General features: G+C 47.7%; 1 long non-coding RNA gene across 1 annotated transcript in view; it reads left to right on the forward strand.

Annotated features, from left to right (window-relative positions):
* LOC132250003 (uncharacterized) overlaps positions 1-18,311 on the forward strand; it is a 33,670-nt gene that overhangs the window by 3,831 nt on the left and 11,528 nt on the right. The window contains exon 2 of the long non-coding RNA XR_009461577.1: positions 6,143-6,237. This is a non-coding gene — a long non-coding RNA (uncharacterized LOC132250003). The remainder of the gene's footprint in view (positions 1-6,142; positions 6,238-18,311) is intronic.

Consider the following 18,311-nt stretch of genomic DNA (forward strand, 5'->3'; position numbering starts at 1 on the left):
AACACAAGTGGAAATACAAGTTAGTTTTGCATCATGTGAAGTGTCTCACTAAATGGAATAGTAGCAACCTGTAACATAGCCAACATCCTTCCACCTCACAATAATATACTTAATCAGTTGGACTGCATCTAGCCACCCCTACTGACAGTATTATTAAAAGGCCATACTCAGAGGTTTGCTGACTTGTGTGGAATCAATCTACCTCATCAGAATTAGGATTCGGACTAAAGAGCATAAAATAATTGTGAGAAAAATAGAGATGTGGAAAACCCAAATAGTGGCTATTAATGCCAAATTACTGGGTTTCTCAAATAAGGAAGAAGAAGAGAGCCTTATTTTTGTAATAAGAAGATTTACAGTGATTTTTTGAGATTTCATTACTGACTATAAAGAGAGGTCCCTTTAGCTCAGGGTGCTGGATCCGTACTGCAGGGATTCTCATGGGCCAGATCTGGCGTGGGGTACTTACCACTGCAGCAGTCAGGCAGCCACTGGCCATGGTGAAGACAGACAAATGGGTGTTGACTTAACATGTGCCAGATCAATGCTTGGGATCTTAGTACTGCAGTATTAGGCAGGAGGGCATGACACAAAATTATATACACACAAAATATTCATATGAAAATTATTGATCCGCACACACATCCATACACAAACACACACTCGGGCAGCAATGCTTGGGGATGCTTGGTGACTTGCGGGGGGGGGGGGGGGGGGGGGACAGACAGACAGACAGACAGACAGATATTCCAGGAGCAGAGTAGGGAGCAGAGCTAGGAGCAGGATGAAGAGCCAGGAGGGGAGGGAAGCTGGGGCCTGAGGCAGCAGAGAAATGGGGGTGTTGGAGGTGACAGAGACACACAGGGACGAGAAGCAGAGATTGGAGCAGGGCCAGGACTGCAGTAAGACAAAACCCAACTCGGGGTTCCAAATAACCGTTTTATTAGACAGAAAAGGGGTAACACAATATTCGGATTACAAATTATTGGTTTCTGCACACACACTTACACTTATGCACTCACACAATGGTAGCAGGGGAAAAACAGCTTAATAGAGAGATTGAAGTCAAGGGGGTATAGAAACAGAGCTCAGGTCCCTTGTTTGGAGGGAAGATGTGAGTGATAGCTACCTATCCAGGCTGTGAGTCAATCATTGATGGTCAGTCGGGATCTTCTCCAGCGAGGTGTTGTCCAGAGGGGGGTTGCCGGCAGGACCTCTGGATGGATAGGTGGTGTGGTGTAGTGCTGGTCCGGATGGAGAGGGCATCCTAAGGAGGTCACACTCTACCACCCCTTTTATATGGGTGGGCTACCTGTGACTCCAATGGGGAGGACATGCCCAGGCCAGGGCCAGTCCTGCTCAGATGAAGACATGCAGTTCCAGGTATCCTCATTGTCTGATGGGATACAATGATGGAGTTGCTGGTTTCTATTCTGTTCCTTGGTTCCATGTTGCTGGTTTCTTGGAGGGTCTTTATCTTTCAAATATTGAGTTTTGTCTTTGGTTCTGGGAGGAGGTCTGTGGTTTCAGGGAGAGTCAATGCAAGGAGGTGGGAGGGTCATTAAGTTGATGGTCTGGTCATTCAGTTGGAGCTATTTTAGGCCTGCTACTATTATGTCTCAAGCACTCTCATTCACCCAGTTTACATGGAAGGGGTAGGTATGAGTCACAGTTGCATCACAGCTACAACAGGGTATGCCCGGGCAGGGGACACAAAATGGAGACTTGACATTACTTTGGCAAGCTTACAGAAACAGGCCTAAATCATACAATAACAATATAAAACATCAATACAAACATAATGGGAATACAATATAAACCAATAGAAATCAATACCAAAATAACAGGACACTATTTACAATGATACATGGACAATATAAAAGGGGCTTGTTACAGTAATGGAGAGTTTATCCTATGTTCTTAACTATGACTTATCACAACTACTTACAAGGAATAGAGAGGGCAAAGAGCAAGTCAGAAATGGTTGGAGAAGGGAGGGAATGTATTTAAGTAAAAAACAAAAAAACAAAACCCCCCCAAACACTGGGGGTTTTGCTACATGGGTACAAGCTAAACAGTAGCAGAGCTAGTGAGGGCTGTTTGGGATCAGCCCTTGCTTGCCCCCTGATGCCAATGGCCATTTCCCCAGGGCCCTAGGTTCAGTGTGAGGCCACCCCCCCTCACCCTCCCACCCCCACTAATCACATGCCAAATTCCCTGGCTCAGCGGAGCAGATACAGCAGCTCCACAGGATGGATCCAGTCCATAGACCATATATTTGCTTTAGCTGGTCAGAGCTAGCCAGTTTTCCAACTAGACACTATGACTAAATGTTCTTGAGTCTTGTTCACCATGTGTTTAATCTGAATAGAATTGTTAGATAGGACCCTATTTGTGTTCCATGTAATAGCACAAAAGAGAACTTGCAGATCAGAGACTAGTGGAGCCATGATGCCTTCAAGTAGCAATTTCCCCTTCCTGGTTCTGAGTTGATCTTGGGCTTCAAAATACTTGAAGAGCTGTCTAAACTGTGGCCACTTCTCCAGATTGCTGCTTAAAATCTCCACAGTGTCTAGCCCTAGCCACCCTACCAGCATGCCCCCTATACCTGGGTTTGTGAGGGGGTCTTTACAGGACAGCCAGCCACTCTTTTTTTTACTTCCTGCACTGGAGAATTCTCCAGCCACTGGATACAGAACCAGAGCAGGGATGTGAATGTCACCATTCAGTGACTTGTATTTTAAATTTACAACTTCACACAGCCTCCTGCACAACTAACCCTTTCATATCTGATGGGAAAACGTACCTACAACAGTTGCAGGAATGTACTGAAAATGTAGATTTTGCTCCTTTTAAAGTAACTGGAAATGAGGAGGAAGAGAAAAGCAAAATGTACATGTAGACTAGAGATCTAAATAGGTCCTTCAGTGCAGCTAGTAATAAGGTTGATTTCACCCAGACAATGACACTTAACTATACTCTAGATGCCCAGGAGATCTTTCAACCTCCTGGACATCTAGCCCAAGAATAGTGGGATAATAGAGTGAATAGTATGTATACATGAGATTAGTCTGAAAGAAAAGTAGAGAACACTAGGAACTCCATAAAGGACCTGCTTCTGGTGTGTGTGTCTTATTTTCCTGGGCTAAGTGTGCAGTAGTGCGTTGTAGATGCAGTCAGTAGAGATCTGTTTCCTGCTTCTTTACCAGGGGACTACCCACTAAAATAACTGTAAACTAGGTTTCACATGCAAGATTCATCTGAGTGGAGGATCTCACAGGGTGATGTTTGTGTTTATCAGTGTTTTTGCCAGCAAAACATAGGAAAAAAAAGAAAATGTCTTCTGATCAGCTAGTTTAAATGTCTTAGTGTTCTTAGGGTCCTTGGGAACTGGCTGAAGGCAAATGACTCTGGAATAGACTCGCAGAGGAGTGTGGGCACCTACCCTGGAGACCTTCAAAAGGAGACTGGACACACACCTTGATGGGGTTATTTGACCCCAGCAGTCTTTCCTGACCAGAGCAGGGGGGCTAGACCCAATGATCTCCTGAGGTCCCTTCCAGCCCTAAACTTCTGTGACTGACGCTTAAAGGTGTTAGTCAAAATCGGTGTCCTTGTGAAACTTAAATTTCTGAGAAGGATAAGAAATACTTTTTTCCTCACTGCCCTGGAATGTCTCCTTATCACAGAGCGATTAGGAGAACTGAGCAGAGTGGAAAACTATTCAAGGTTACATAATTCACTTATTATCAATATAATTGAGACTATAGCATGTGCATATATACTTTATACACAGTTTTGCAATACACAATTTTGCAGCAGTGTACGCTACTTAGGGCACACTACATTTATTCATATTACTCATTTAATAGTGAGCAAGGCAATTGCTTGTTTATCAATAAAACTTTTGGAGCCAAAACGTAGGCCTTTTAGCAAGCTGTTTCCTCTTATGTCTTTCTTGCCTAATTTGAGTTGTAGAGCTTATCATTTGCATAACCTGGCCTGTTGTTTACATCATATATTCTATTGACATGCCAGCTACCACGCTTACAAAAATCTACATTGCCGTTGTCCAAAACTTAAGGATGACTGTGGCAAACTGGGGCTCCCCGTCTAGCCACGGTTCTAGGTTCCCCACTTGCCCTTGGACACGCTACCCACCTGACTCACCTGCCACACCTTGTTCTTAATTAATTAAGATGTTAATTAAGGCAGGAGGCTGCCCATTCGTGCCCCAATGCTGGGGGGCGCTACCTACAGCTCCATACCTTCCCTACACTGCAGCCCATACCTCGCAGATGGCATCCACTGATGTTAATCTCACCAGCCCCACACTGGGCTCCAGAATCCTCCAATCAGGACCCCTCTAAGATCCCTCTATTCAAGTGGCCTACCCTGCCTTCATTTGGGCTGTTTAGCTCCCTGAAACCATTTTCCCTCTTGGGTGTGGTCCCCGCGGGACCTTTGGCCACACAGGCCCTGGCCTCATCTCCAAGGCCAGTCAGGACCCCAGGACCCCAGGCCCTCAGCTCTGGGTGTCCCTTGCTGTGGGCCCCTGGCCCTTTTGACCAGTCTGATCCTGGTCCCAGCATTGACCAGTCAAGGGTACTTGATATCAGGGCTCTGCCATCCTAGCCCCACTCTCTGGGGTCTGCCTTCTGGACCCTACTAACGGGTGACCCACCCGGTTGTGGGAGCTGGGGTAGCTCACACCATGACTGGTGTTCCAGGGTCTCACAGGGACTCTCACTCCCCACCTGGAGCAGCATGTCTTTGTGGTCTATATGTATATGAACATACTGGGCTCTGAGCCCTGTGGTCTTCCTCCCCTTCACCAGGGTTCCTAATCTTTGCCCCCTTCACTCAGGGCTCCACACCCCCTCCTTCACTGGGGCTACTCATTTCTGCCCCTTCACTTGGGGCTCCACACCGCCCCCTTACTTGGGGGTGCAGGGCTTCCTTCCCCGGTGGCTTCAGGTGGCTGTAGCTGTGCCTGGCCCCCACTCTCTTTCCTCAGGGTCTTGCACTCCACAGGGCTCAGGTGGCCGTAGCTGTGCCTGGCCCCAACTACTCTGGTGTTACACAAACCCATCCAAAGGTGAGGGCTACAGTTAAGGAACCCCTACCCGCCTTTCACCAGGTCACCGACCCCACCAGGCCACCCACTCCCAACAGGGTGCAGTTTTAGGTCATACCCAGGACCAGGAGCCTCCAAACCATTCTCTACAGCTCCTGCCTTTACCTCCAGGATGATACATAAAGCCTCATAGCCAGGCAGTGTTGCTGCCTGCTCTGCCAGCAGCAAAATGCTCTGCTTATATAAGCAGCCCTGAATCTAAAATGGCTGCTGCAACCAGGCACCTGCTGACTGCTTGGCTTAGGCCTTAAAGTGGCAGGCACCAACAGTGCCCTGTCACACACCTCCCCCCTTAAAATGGTACCTGGGAGAGGTTTCCCCTGCTGCTCCTCCAAAGCAGGCTCCCCTCAGAGCCTGTGAGAGCCCTCAAGTGGCGAGCACCCCCAAAGGTGCTCCACTACACACCTCCCCGCTTGGAATGAGATCTGGGGGTGCTTCACTTGACTGCCTTCCCTGCTGGGTTCTGCCCCAGCCTACTGCAGCCCCTGCACCACAAAGGTGCTCTGCCACAATGACTTCAGGCCTACCATTTTGCCATGTTCCTTTGGCCTTACCCAAACCATCCAAAATTGCCACGGATAGCAAAACATATTCCTTTATTTTGGTTAGTGACATGTGCCTGTTTTTGGGATGGAGGCTTCCATTGTTTTAGCTACCTGGTAATGTAAAAAAGTTAATTAGCTCTTTATACTGATGAAAGGTTATCTTTCCATCTACCCACTTCACCATAACAGCAAGGTAGCCACAATTTTTTTTCCATACTTAGTAAGGGATATCAGGATTTCTCTTCATCAGTAGCTGCCATGGAATATTGATATCAGAGGTCTAGTGGTACTTTAACTTGTAGGGAACATCTATTTATCACGTTTCAATTTAAATACTTCCATAAACAGAACCATTTTTCTTATCACATTTTATAAATGCAGCTGCATGAACAGCTTAATCCAGGAGTTCCCTTTACTCAGTCATTAATACAAATCATATCTCTTGTCTTTCTCATCTCAGAAATCAAATCTATTTTGCTGCACATCCAGAAGATTTAGGAATATGGACAGCATTTTCAGGCATAGTAACTTGAGAAACTCTTCACTCCAGCAACTGTAAGTACAGATTCTTCTTTTCCTTGATCTTTGGAATGTGAACGTTAAAAAAGTGGTACCTTTACTTTGAGTTTCCAGTTCTAAAAATCCAATAGCTTCTACAGCATTTTACATTTTTTACTTTTACCGTGACTGTAAATGTATGAACTAGGCTTCCATTTTTACAGTTATGAAAATAATTTCCATGTCACTCACTGTCATCTCAATGACTGCCTTGCTCAGTGGTAAATAAGTTATATTAATATATCGGTAGCGTGCATAAGTGGCTTGCATTGCTGCCACCTACTGCTTTATAAAGTGAACTTTGTTTATAACAATTATAGTTTTTAAAGAGAAAGCAGTCAGTTTCAGAGAGAGCGAGAGAGAGTAAAAAGCAATTTCATACACTACACCTGCCCTTGAACCTTCCCAGTAAATGTTGGTAATTTTATATTTAACTAGTTTAAAAATGTTTTCTCTCTCTTTTACTGTTTGAAAACCTAGATATATGATGGGAAAATTGACTATGGTGAAAGAGTATATGCTTGACAGTAGCTGTGTATACATGTTCAAATGATTTGGGAAAATTTTCCCAGGGCTGTCTTCCTGGTAGAAAAAACTTGCCTGGGGACACCAGAACAGACACTCAAATGCTAAGCCCCTGAAAAACAGAGACCTTGCAGTGCTGATACTGTGCAGCCAGGGTGTCCCTATGGATGCATCTCACAGTGTGCTCTGCAGGCTCCCTCAGTTTGCCTGGAGACAGATGACAGTAGTGGACAGGGTAGCCTGGATTGTCTGACCCAGACTGCTCAGGACCAGCCTATGTCTTGCTGCAGTACAATGTGGGGATTGTGAAGGGGACATGTTCTTCTCCTTGTTTGGCTGGGAGAAGAGTAGTCCAAGAAGTGACACACTCTCTCCCTGAAGGTGCTGGAAGCAAAACACCCTGGGATGCTGGAGGACTATGTCACAGGGTACCATCTCCGGGAGTGGCCATGAAGCCCCTGGAGGCCAAAAAAGTTTTTTCTACCCTTCTCTTTGGGAAGTCTGCCTTTCACCCACCAAACCTTGTTGTTTATTTAATTAAGGGAGACTGCCCTGGTAATGTAATGACCCCCAGGTGTCTGGGGTCAATGCCTTGTGGGCTAATTTCGTGGCCCCAAACCGCCCCTGCACTATGCTCCAAGCCTTTCAGGTGTTCTCTCCTTGATGTCACCTGGTCTCACTCCAAGATATTTGGCCTTTGTCCAGGCTCTCAGACCTCCTGATCCCACACTTTGCCCCTCTTTGGGCTCTTGGACTCCCTGGTCTGATTCTCTGTCCTTCTCCTGAGCTTCTGGACCCTACCGGGGAGCTGCCCTTGTGCCCTGTTACATACCTTTTGGTGGAAAATGCAGGCAGTTTAGTGATCCTAACCCCTGCTACAGAGGGGGTTTGGACAGGGCAGAGTAGACGTGGATCCCAGACGGTGCCCCCACCATGGAGATGGGAATACTGATGAAATGAATGGATGTCCAACAGCAGCAACTAATTAAGGACCTTGCAGTTCAGAACCAACAGCGGTTGTAGCAGCTAGTGCAGCAGACAGACATCTTATTATGACCACCTGTACTAATGGCATCTCCCAAGCCAGCTGCCACAAGCCAGAGCATCCCCAGAGCATTGCCACAGCTGACCAAGATTGGGACTGCCTGCCGAGGCATATTTAGAGATATCTGAGACGGTGGCAACTGTTGGCCTCTGGAGCAGTGGGCACTGATCCTGTCTCTGTATCTGTCACAGATGGCCCAGCTGGCCTATCAGGGTCTTAATGCAGAGACAGCTTGTGACTAGCAGGAGGTGAAAACTGTGATACTGGACATCCTTGACATTTCAGAGGAGACCTTCAGACAGCACTTTTGCAAGGAGTACCACCTGCCTGGAGACCAACCCAGCCTCATTGCCCAATGGCTGAAGGACTGGTATTGTCATCAGCCTGAGCCAGCACCAATACAGGAAAGCAGGTGGGGCAGTAATTCTCTGGGAGCAGTTTATCCAAATACTGACCCCTGGGGTAGGAACTGGGTATTGCAGCATCAGCCTGAGACCGTGGCAGAAGTAGTTTGCCTGATGGATCAATACCTGACAGCAGAACCCTCTGGAGGGCATAATCCTGAGGAGACCCTAACACCTTGGGTGCATCTACACGGGATGTTTATTCTGCAGGTATAGCTGCACAGTAAATTTCATGGTGTATACATGTGCATTCCTATTAGGGCACAGAAACTAATAAACTGAGCAGCAAGTTAGTACTTGTAAATATAAATACTATCCTACTGCGGAGTAAAAATCTCCTTAGCAGCACATGTGTAGACACTGGAGGGGCTGGCTGGGACACAAGGGTGCTTCAGTACAGGGATGCCTGCTGGCTAGCCCCAAACCGAAGCTCCTTCGTGCACCAGCCAGCCCCTCCACAGCATGTTGAGCTGTGAGGAGCAGCCCTGGACTAGCCGGCTGATGCCCAGGACGCCCTGTCAGCTGGGCAGCTCCAACCCAGCTCCACAGGCTGTGCATGAATAAACTGAAGAACTTATTGCTACAGAGTTAATTGCTTCTGGGCACATGTTCAAACAGCATGCCCAGGAGCAAAACACTCTGGAGTAATAAGCTCCACAGTTTATTCATGTACAGTAATAGCACATGTAGACACATCCCTTGAGGCTCAAGACAGGCCCCAGAGGCAGAAAACCAGACAAGGCAGGGTACTCAGGAAGTGCCAACTGGAGCTGTGTCCCCAGCCAGGTTAAACATCCCTTGATCCAGGAGATTGGGGCCTCCACTGGCCTTGGAGGGGGACTTCCAAGCCCATTTCCCAAAACCAGAAGGGATGGCCCCAGACAACCTGAAAAGCAGGGGCAAAATATTGCCCACAGGCTGGATCTGGTCTGCCAGTTGACTGTATCTGGCCCATGGCTGCCCCTGCAGCACTTTTAATGGGGTTGAGCCAGGGCCAGATTAATGCATAGGCAAACTAGACACATGCCTAGGGCCCTAAGTGAAGAAGGGACCCAGTTGTGCTTATTTTACATATTATAATCATTGAGTGAAAAAAGTAATATAAATATATAGTATTAAGTATGGGCCTACGAGTTTGTTTGCATAGGGCCCACTAAAGGGTTAATCGAGCCCTGGGTTGAGCCTCACCTGTTCCCACCTGGGGCAACCTGTGGCACATTCCCTCCCACACCCACTGATGGCACTGCCTTAGCCCTGCCTGGCCTAATGAGCATCTACCTGCAGGTGGCCGAGTGGGTGGATGGCAGCTAGGAGCTGGAGATGGATCTCTGCATGCTGGGGCAGGAGCTGTCTAGTTGTAGCTTTTCCCCAAGCTGGCTGGTTCTGTGGTACCTGGCACACATCCCCATGGCTGTTGACACTTCTCTGCACTACCTGTTACCTGGAGCGGTGCATCAAAGACAGGAGGAGGAGGAACCAGTGGAGGTGTGGGGAGCCAAGCTGTACCCAGGTGGCTGTAGCAGCAGTGAGAGCTGCCTAGACAGGAAGCTGTGCATGCTGGCTGAAACTAGGGTCAGAGCTGAGCCAGGGTGGTGTCATTGGCTTGTACAGAGCAGGTGCAGGCAAGAGCATGATGCAGGCTGCCTGGGGTGGAAACAGGCAGGGCTCAGTCCCATGCAGAGTGCCATGGGAGAAGCCATGGGTTGGCTGGGGTGGAGGGTAGATTGCATCTGCACTGCACTGCTTGGGGGAGCTCTGCTGCATGCACCTCCTGCCCCCCACTTCCTCCCTCCACCCACCCCTGGCTGGGTCCCAGAACTTAGCACTTGGGCAGCTCCCCACACACATACACACACCCGTCTCCTCACACTGCCCCACACATTCATACCCCACACGCACCCCGCATCCCCTCACATACACAACATACAAAAGTAAGACTTTATTTTGAGCTATTATGCAATTGCCTCTACATACATTACTCAAAAAACATAAATCAGGACAAAAAATATTTTTTGAAATAAAATTAAAATATGTTATAGTAGATTTTTGATTTCTAGTATATGATTTGTTTTCTATCTATAATTTGTTTAAATGATATCTTCTGAAGATTTTGTGTGCTCAGTCCTCAACAGCTCACCCACACTCATCAAGTGGCCTGCTAGTCAAAATAATTGCCCACCTGTGCCCAAAAGAGATGAGAACTGGGAGCCAGGAGGGAGAGGACCTTAGGGTGAGGGAAGCGTACCCTCTGGTTGTAAGGCATAGGACACCTATTTCATTTGTGGCTGCCCCAGACATTGGGCTTGAGACTGGCCACACATGGAGTACAACTATGCCCAGAGCTGGATTGCAGAACTGTGGGCTTGGGTGGTCCAGTTTGCAAAACTGATGATCCTGATCATGGTCAGTGACACTAAGATATTCAGGATGTGCCCAAACACTTATTAGAAAATTCCTGCTCCTGGGCCCTGTGGAGCTTCTGGATATAGTGTATATCCAGTGCATTCATGGGAATGTAAAATCCTATCCCTGGTCTTAGGTATTGTCAGTGGGAAGACCCACAAAGCCAAGCAGTAGGCCTGGTGGACTCCTTAGCCTACCTGGTGATCCTCAGCTGAGATTAGGAAGGCCTTGAGGAACTCTTAAAGGGCCTGCTGTTTCAATTGGCCAACCAGACATGCTACAATCCAGGCCCCAGCCTTCAGTCCATCAGGAGAAGACAAGAGTTTGGGGAGGAACCATGGGAGTCCACTGATGAAATGCAGCACCATAGAGAGTGGGGATGATCTTAAAGAAGGGCCCTCTGGATCCAGGGAGTCCCTGGAGGAGGTGTAATCACAGGTGAAGCCCGAGCTCCTTCCAGTACACAAATCAGAGCTCCTAGCCAAGGCACCCAGTTTGTGACCAAGCAAAAAATGGATGAATCACTCAGCCAGGCCAGGTAGCAGTGGTTAATTGGAAAGTGTCTAACCCTCAACAAGGCACTTTTTCCCCCGCTTCAAACTGCATTTGAAGAAGCTCTACCAGCAGGAGATCATGTGCCTCACCCACTCTGTTCCCTGTTCAGAGCACTTGGGAAAGGAAAAGACCGTGGGCTGCATCACAGACCAGATTTTCTGACCAGGCATCTATAAATATGTGCTGGATTTTTGCACCTCCTGTCCAGAGTGCCAGCTTACCACCCCACAAAGGTCTGAGTGAGCCTCGCTGGTCCCTTTGCCATTAGTGAAGGTTCCCTTTGAATGGAGTAGGACCCCTGGAATGGAGTGCAGCCAGCTATAAACACATATTGGTAATAGTCAACCATGTCATGTGCTATCCAGAAGCCATACTCCTTTGGTCAATAATGGCCAAAGCCATGAGCTTGGTGGCCATGAAAGGTGGTCTTTGCAGGTGGGCATGCCCTGAGAGAAATCATTACTGACCAGGGAACCGATTTCATGTCCCAGACCGTAAAACAACTGTGTAAACTACTAAAAATTAAATCAGTAAAAATCTCTGTCTACCACCCCCAAACCAACAGGTTGACAGAGCAATTCAATAGAACCCTTAAGAAAATGTTAAGGAAATTTGAGGCCATGGATGCCCACCACTGGGACCATGTAATAGGTACCAAGGCCCCTGTCACTTTAAGAGGCGATAGCAGCTAGCCTGCTCTGCAGCACAGAAAGGCAGGTTGGCCATCAGCCCCCAGTGAAAACCCTTGCTTGTGGCTGGGGAGCCACAGGACAGGGAGGGGTGCAGCTTCAGGGCACATAAGCCCAGGGTCTGAGTTCAAGCAGGAAGTCTGCCCCTGCTTGCTGCAGGGAGAGGAGCTCCCAGGAGAGAAGGGCTGCTGGAGACAAGGCAGACAGGCACCCAAGTCACCTAAGGCAGCTGGAATGAGAGGTTTCCAAAGGAGGTATGGCCTGCAGGCAATGTTAACCTTAAGTGAAGCAGACTTTGTTTTGAAGATGCTTGCTTGTGTTTATATTCCATTTTTAGCTTGATACCAGATAATCAGATTGTGAATATGGGGTAGGTGCGGAGGCCACGGAGGGGTGCCTGGCGGGGCACTCAGTAGCAGATAGGCTAGCCTGGGGTCAGGGACCCAGAGGGCTGAGGCTGATGTGATGAATTAGGCCAAGGCTGGGAGAACCCAGGCAAAGGTCAGGCAGCCTAGTCTGGGATCATGGATTCATGGGGTCAAGGGCTGAGGCAGCAAGCAGCCCAGCCTGGGGTCACGGACCAGAGGGCTAGGACTGAGGCAGAGAGCAGCCCAGCCCAGGATTAGGGGCCCAGAGAGCCAAGAGCAGAGACACCAAGGGTAGCCTGGCCTGGGGTCACGGTCCCTGAGGGCTGGCCCAGAGCACACAATATAGAGGCCAGGTCCCCAGAGCATGCAAATGCAAAATGGTGCTTGGGCCCAGGACCCAAGGTCTGGGCAGTGGATCAGGACTGAGGGGTAAAGCCAGAAGAAAAGGGCCAAGGCCAGGAAAGCTGAGGCCCAGACAGTTCAAGGCCCGAGGGCCAAAAGTTGTACTGGGGCTGGGAGGCCCTTTCCAAATGATCAAGTAACATCTATGAGGTATGGACATATCTGTCTACAGGAGAGAAAAGAGGCCACAAATATAGCCCATAAGGCAATTGGTGTTCTGAGGCACCAACAGGGCCATATGACCATAGCATAGTGCCTGAGGGGCAAGACTGGGGCCAGCTGGGTACAAAAGATACCAGCCAGTCAAAAGGGACAAGGGCTCACTAGCAGACCCTGGGGCAGCCTCCGTTAATATAATAAATCCATCCAGGCATGGCAGGTGTGGAAAAGGGGGGAACCCCGAAGAATTGGAGTGGGGTTGTGTGGCAAGAGTTGTGTGGCTACCAGGGAGTATCACAACCATCGTGGGCATGATCCTGGTGCAAACCAGTTGTTCCCAGCTCTGCTGTTTGCAGTTCAGGAGATGCCCCAGACATCAACAGGCTTTTCCCACTTTGAGCTGCTCTATGGCTGACAACCCTGCCGAATCCTGGATCTCATACAGGAGATATGGGAAAAGCAACCCCAGAGAACCAATAATGTGGTCTCATATGTATTGAACTTGCAGGACAAACTTAAATCACTAGGTGAATTTGCCCAGGAAAATCTATGATGGGTGCAAGCCTCGCAGGCAATGCACTACAGTAAAAGGTCACATCTCTGCAAATTCAACCCAGAGGATCAGGTGCTTCTTGTTACACCTGAACTACAGGTAGATTTGAGGTGGCTGGGACAGTAACGATAAGTGTGATTTCAGACCATTCCAGTCATTCAGGATACATTGATTGATTGACAGATTAAACAAAGCAAACTGAAATGATCCTACATGTAGGATGAGTGATGTCACTGGCCAGGCTAAGTTGTTAGGCAAGGGGGCTTCTGCACACTTGCGCGGTGGTGTTTTTGGTGTCATGCACCCAAACTGCTTTCTATGTAACCTATTCTATTATACCTCACAGTTCCTTTGTTTGCTGTTATCCAGTCAAATTCTACCACCTCTTCAGTTGTTGATCCCTGTTCATGTCTAATTTCCACGTGTCTTGCAGTTGTCTCCTTTTATTTCCTCTTTTTCCCTCTTGCACACCTGTCCTTATGCACAGTCAGCAAGTTATCAAACTCAGAACAGTCATGTGCAGGTTATTTTCAGATCAAAAAGGGGCCATTGTGGTCAGCCTAGATTTGTTCTATTTCAAATACAGATATTTCCTTCTTTTGTGTCCAGCCTAGACATCCATATGATCCCTGTCATGACCTTAACTTATACTACTTCAGATATATTAGTCTATGATCAATCTTAACTGTGGTGTTATAGTTTGTTCTATATATGTTTTTGTGTGCCTTCTTTAATGTAGTTAAGCCCAGACATCCTGCCTGTGTTAGTACTCAATGCTGACTTAAGCTCCACTGGTATTATAAGCTATTTTAATACTCTGTTGTCTAAAAGTCTGTTATCCCACAGTTAATAGTAGTCTTTGTGATAAACAATTATTCTTATATTGTTTCATAATCTTAAAGGGTTACTTGAAAGTTACTGCTTTTGCAAAAAACAGCATTAGAGAAAAAAGTAGACTCTTACTTTTCAAAGGAGTTTATTCTCTAGATTGATGCTTCCGGTGTGGGGTTGGAGGCAGTGTTGTCTGAAATGGTGAATGGGGAGGAAAACTCCGTCTTCTATTTGATCTGGAGGCTATTCCCAAAGAAAAGAATTACTCCATAATTGAGAAAGAAGCACTGGCAGTAAACCAGGGGCCCTCAGATATGGCAGTAAAATGGAGGCCCTCAGATATTACACATTGGGTGGGATCTTTACCTTGATCATGGACCATGCACCCTCTGCTGGTTACACACCATGGAAGAGACAAATCTGAATTCCCAAATTATGTGATGGTATCTGGCCCTCTAACCCTTCTCCTTCTGAATTTGTCATAGGGCTGGGAAGGCCCACCTCAATGCAATTTTTTTTTCACGGGGGGTGCAAAGTGAAATCTCCAGATTTGTAAATGATACTAAAATATCCTGAGCAGTCAAATTCCAAGCTGATGAAGAGAGCTCCGGAAAGATTTCACTAAACTGGTGGGCAAAAAATTGACAGATGAACTTCACTGTTGACAAGTGCAAGGTAATGCACATAGAGAAAAATAACCTCATTTGTACATTCACAAGATTGGGTTCTGAACTAGCTTTTCTAACTCAGGAAACAGATCTTGAAGTCATTGTGGCCAGTTCTCTGAAAACATCAGCACATGTGCAGTAAGCAACCAAAAAAAAAGCCAATAAAATGTTGGGCATTATAAAGGAATTCAAAACAAAACACATCATCAAGCCATTTTGCAAATCTCCGGTGCATTCTCAAATACTATGAGCAGTTCTGGTTTCCACATCTCAAACAGGATGTAGTACGATTATAAAAGGTAGAAACTAGAAAAGGGGGACCAAAATGATCAGGGGTATGGAGCATTTGTCATACAAGGAGAGACTAAAAAACCTAAGACTTCAATTTAGGCAAGAAAAGACCAACAGGGAATGTAACAGAGGTATATAAAATCATGAAGGGTGTGGACAGAGTTAATTGAGATCTATTATTCACTAAGTTCCAGAGTATTAGAACTAGGGGGCACCCATTGAAATTAGTAGGAGACTGAGTTAAAATTAGCAAGAGACGGTATATTTTTAGGCAGTGCATACTTGTGGACCTCATTGCCACAGAAGGTTGTAGAGGCAGATAGCATAGTCAAGTTCAAAAGGGGATTAGATAAATTCATGGATGATCTCTGAATAGCTATTAAACAGAACAGTTAGGCATGTATCCTTTCACATCTATAAATCAATGATGGTAGATGACAGGGAGGATAATGAAGAGGGGTCATACTCTAGATATACCCTGTTCAATGCTCTTCCTCTAAAGCATCGAGTGTTCCTGCCACTGTCAGAGACAGGTCTATTTGTTGTATGAAGGGCAGTGGGCCTGAACCCAAGACAACTATAAGCCTCTCTCTCAATCAGGGAGCGCACTGGGAGCACAGCAACAGATTTTGCTACACAACAAATGAGAAAACAGGGACAAGAGTTTGGGTTAAAGGTTAATAACAAGTGTTCCAAGTGGGAACACAGAACAGAGCATATCAATGTGCATGATGTCAGTGGACATGTGCAAGGTTTCAGTAGATGCTGCCCAGTGAAACTCTACCCAGAGACATGAGCAGAGTGACAAAAACAGCCCCACAGTCACCTGGTTTCATCCCTGTCCAGAGTCTCCTTCTTAGTCTGGTAGATGGTGAGTTTGGCCAAAGGCAGGAAATTGACCATACATTGCTATGGGAATGTAGTAGCCATGAATAGGGAGTGTGTGAAAGAAAAGGTGTGAGGAAAAATGCAGTCAGAATCTTAGGAAGAGGTTGGTGAGGAGGCAGTGGAGGGGTTGCAGCCTGGCTCACTCACAGTAGATGTTTGCCAGGGTCTCCCTCTGCTAACTAGGGCCAGGTGTCAAGGTTGTTTGTGAAGCGTGCCAGATACATGCCCTTGGAGATAGCTTCATGCGGGAGCCATCAGCTTAGGTCCCTAGTGGCTTGTGGAATTAGGGTGGAACACAGACTGGTCCACTGGAGACCCTTGCCCTCCTCGAGTGTGTCCCACCATTTGGGGTCTGGCAGAGGACTGCAAAGCACAAGCACATAGAACTGATGGCAATGGGCTGTTTGGAAGAGGACCAGCTTGGTATCCCCCGTCCTGCTGAGATGATGTGGTTAAGAGTGGGCACATCTACACATGCTCCTACAGTGCCACTGTTACTGCACCATCATTTAGTACTCCCTTTGGTCATTTAGTACATCATTTAGTACTCCCTATTTTTAGCCACTACATTGCCATAACAACATGCTATAACAAGGGAGCATGTTGCTACAGCGACATAGCTGCAACATCATTGTTTGTGCCCACTGATGCTACGTTGCCATAGTGTGTTGCTAGGGTGTTGTAGTGTCTCATGTAGATGCACCCAGTGTCATGGAGCCTGCCGAAGGAGGAGACCCATGACAAGCTCATCAATAATTCCCAAAAATTTCTATCCTGAATATTATCCAGGACGATGAACGTTATATAGTTTTTTGATTATTTCCATAATTGTTATTGTGTTCACTGCAGTATCAGATAGCTGTATCAGTTCATTATGAATTTGCTTTCCCTGAATAAGCAGAGCTTCCATAAGACCACATCTCTTGTGCACTTTTTACCCTTCCTCCACAGATGTTCAGTTTCAATGAGCTACACAGCTCCTTAGAGCCAAACAAAAACCAGGCAGTGCCAAGTTTCTCTTGGCCAAGATATTTCCTGATCCTGATGCCTTTTTAAAGCTCATGCCAGCAATGCATCCTCCCTTGCCCAAAGGCAGAATGTCTTTGATTTGTGTTGTCTGGCAGTATGCCAAGGTGATATCCAGATTTCTTGACTTCAGAAAGGTTTTTGTATGATGAGACAAAATTATCTTAGGAGCATAAGTGTTTTTTAAAATTCCCAACACTCTCTGAACATTAATCCTGTGCATTACACAAGCAGTTTGCATATAAATGTAAATTAGATCCCTGAAAAATAAAATAGAATAAGCAAATGCTATCTTTCCTGTTTGGTGGAATACAATCATCACTTCAGGTAAAGTATTCTTTCTGATCCTACCTGACACAATTAGATGAGATTACATAGGCAGGGGGAGAAAAAATTATTTTGGGGGGTCTGAGCACGTATGTGTGCACACATCCCTCCCCCAGCAGGTAAGTCTGTGGGGGAAGGGATGGTGGGAGGGGAAAGGGACATGGCGGGGAGGGGCAGATCAAGGACCCCGCATTGAGGGAGGGAGTGGCAGGGGCTGGGGTGAATGGGGCCCCAGCCAGGCTGGGTGGTGAGACAATCGGAGCCTGGGCGGCTTGTCCAGAGGTGTGGGGGTGCTCCTGCCACTGTGCGCCCCTGGGTGGATGCCCAGGTGGCATGTCCCTCCCCTGTACAGCTGTGCACGGGGTAGAGGTGGCTGCCGCTGCACAGTGGGCTCTGACCCCACTGCAGCTGCCCTGGGAACTGCATAATGCCATATGCCTGCAGCTGCTGGGCTGCGCTGTGCCCCCTGCCTGCCTGACAGCAGGATGCACATGGCATCATGCAGCTCAGGAGGCAGCCGCAGCAGCAGCAGGGAGCAAAGCGTAGCATGCAATGGCAGCTGCCTCTGCCCCCTGCACAGATTGCAGGGGCATGTGCCTCCTAGGCCTCTGCCAGGGTGCACGTGCTCCTGGAAGAGCCACCTGGGCTCCAGTTGTCCCATCTGGCCCAGCCAGGGCCCCATTCGCCCCTGCCCCTGCCTCTGCCTCTGCCCCACTCCCTCCTTCACTGCAGGGGCCTTGATTTGTCCCATCACAGAATAGATCGGTACTTGCCTGCTATGCTGGGCAGCCAGTCATGCACACACTGGGCTGCAATCTTTGTGTGCGCTCCCCTCTCCACCCCTGCTGCATCTGCTTGGAGCCCGTGGCCAGGCTGTCCTGCGGCCCTACCCACTGCCCCATGTTTGTGGGGGCTGATCCCTGTTAGCCCTGGCCTT

This window comes from Alligator mississippiensis, chromosome 4 (genome assembly GCF_030867095.1).
Source record: "Alligator mississippiensis isolate rAllMis1 chromosome 4, rAllMis1, whole genome shotgun sequence".
NCBI classification, from domain to species: Eukaryota; Metazoa; Chordata; order Crocodylia; family Alligatoridae; genus Alligator; species Alligator mississippiensis.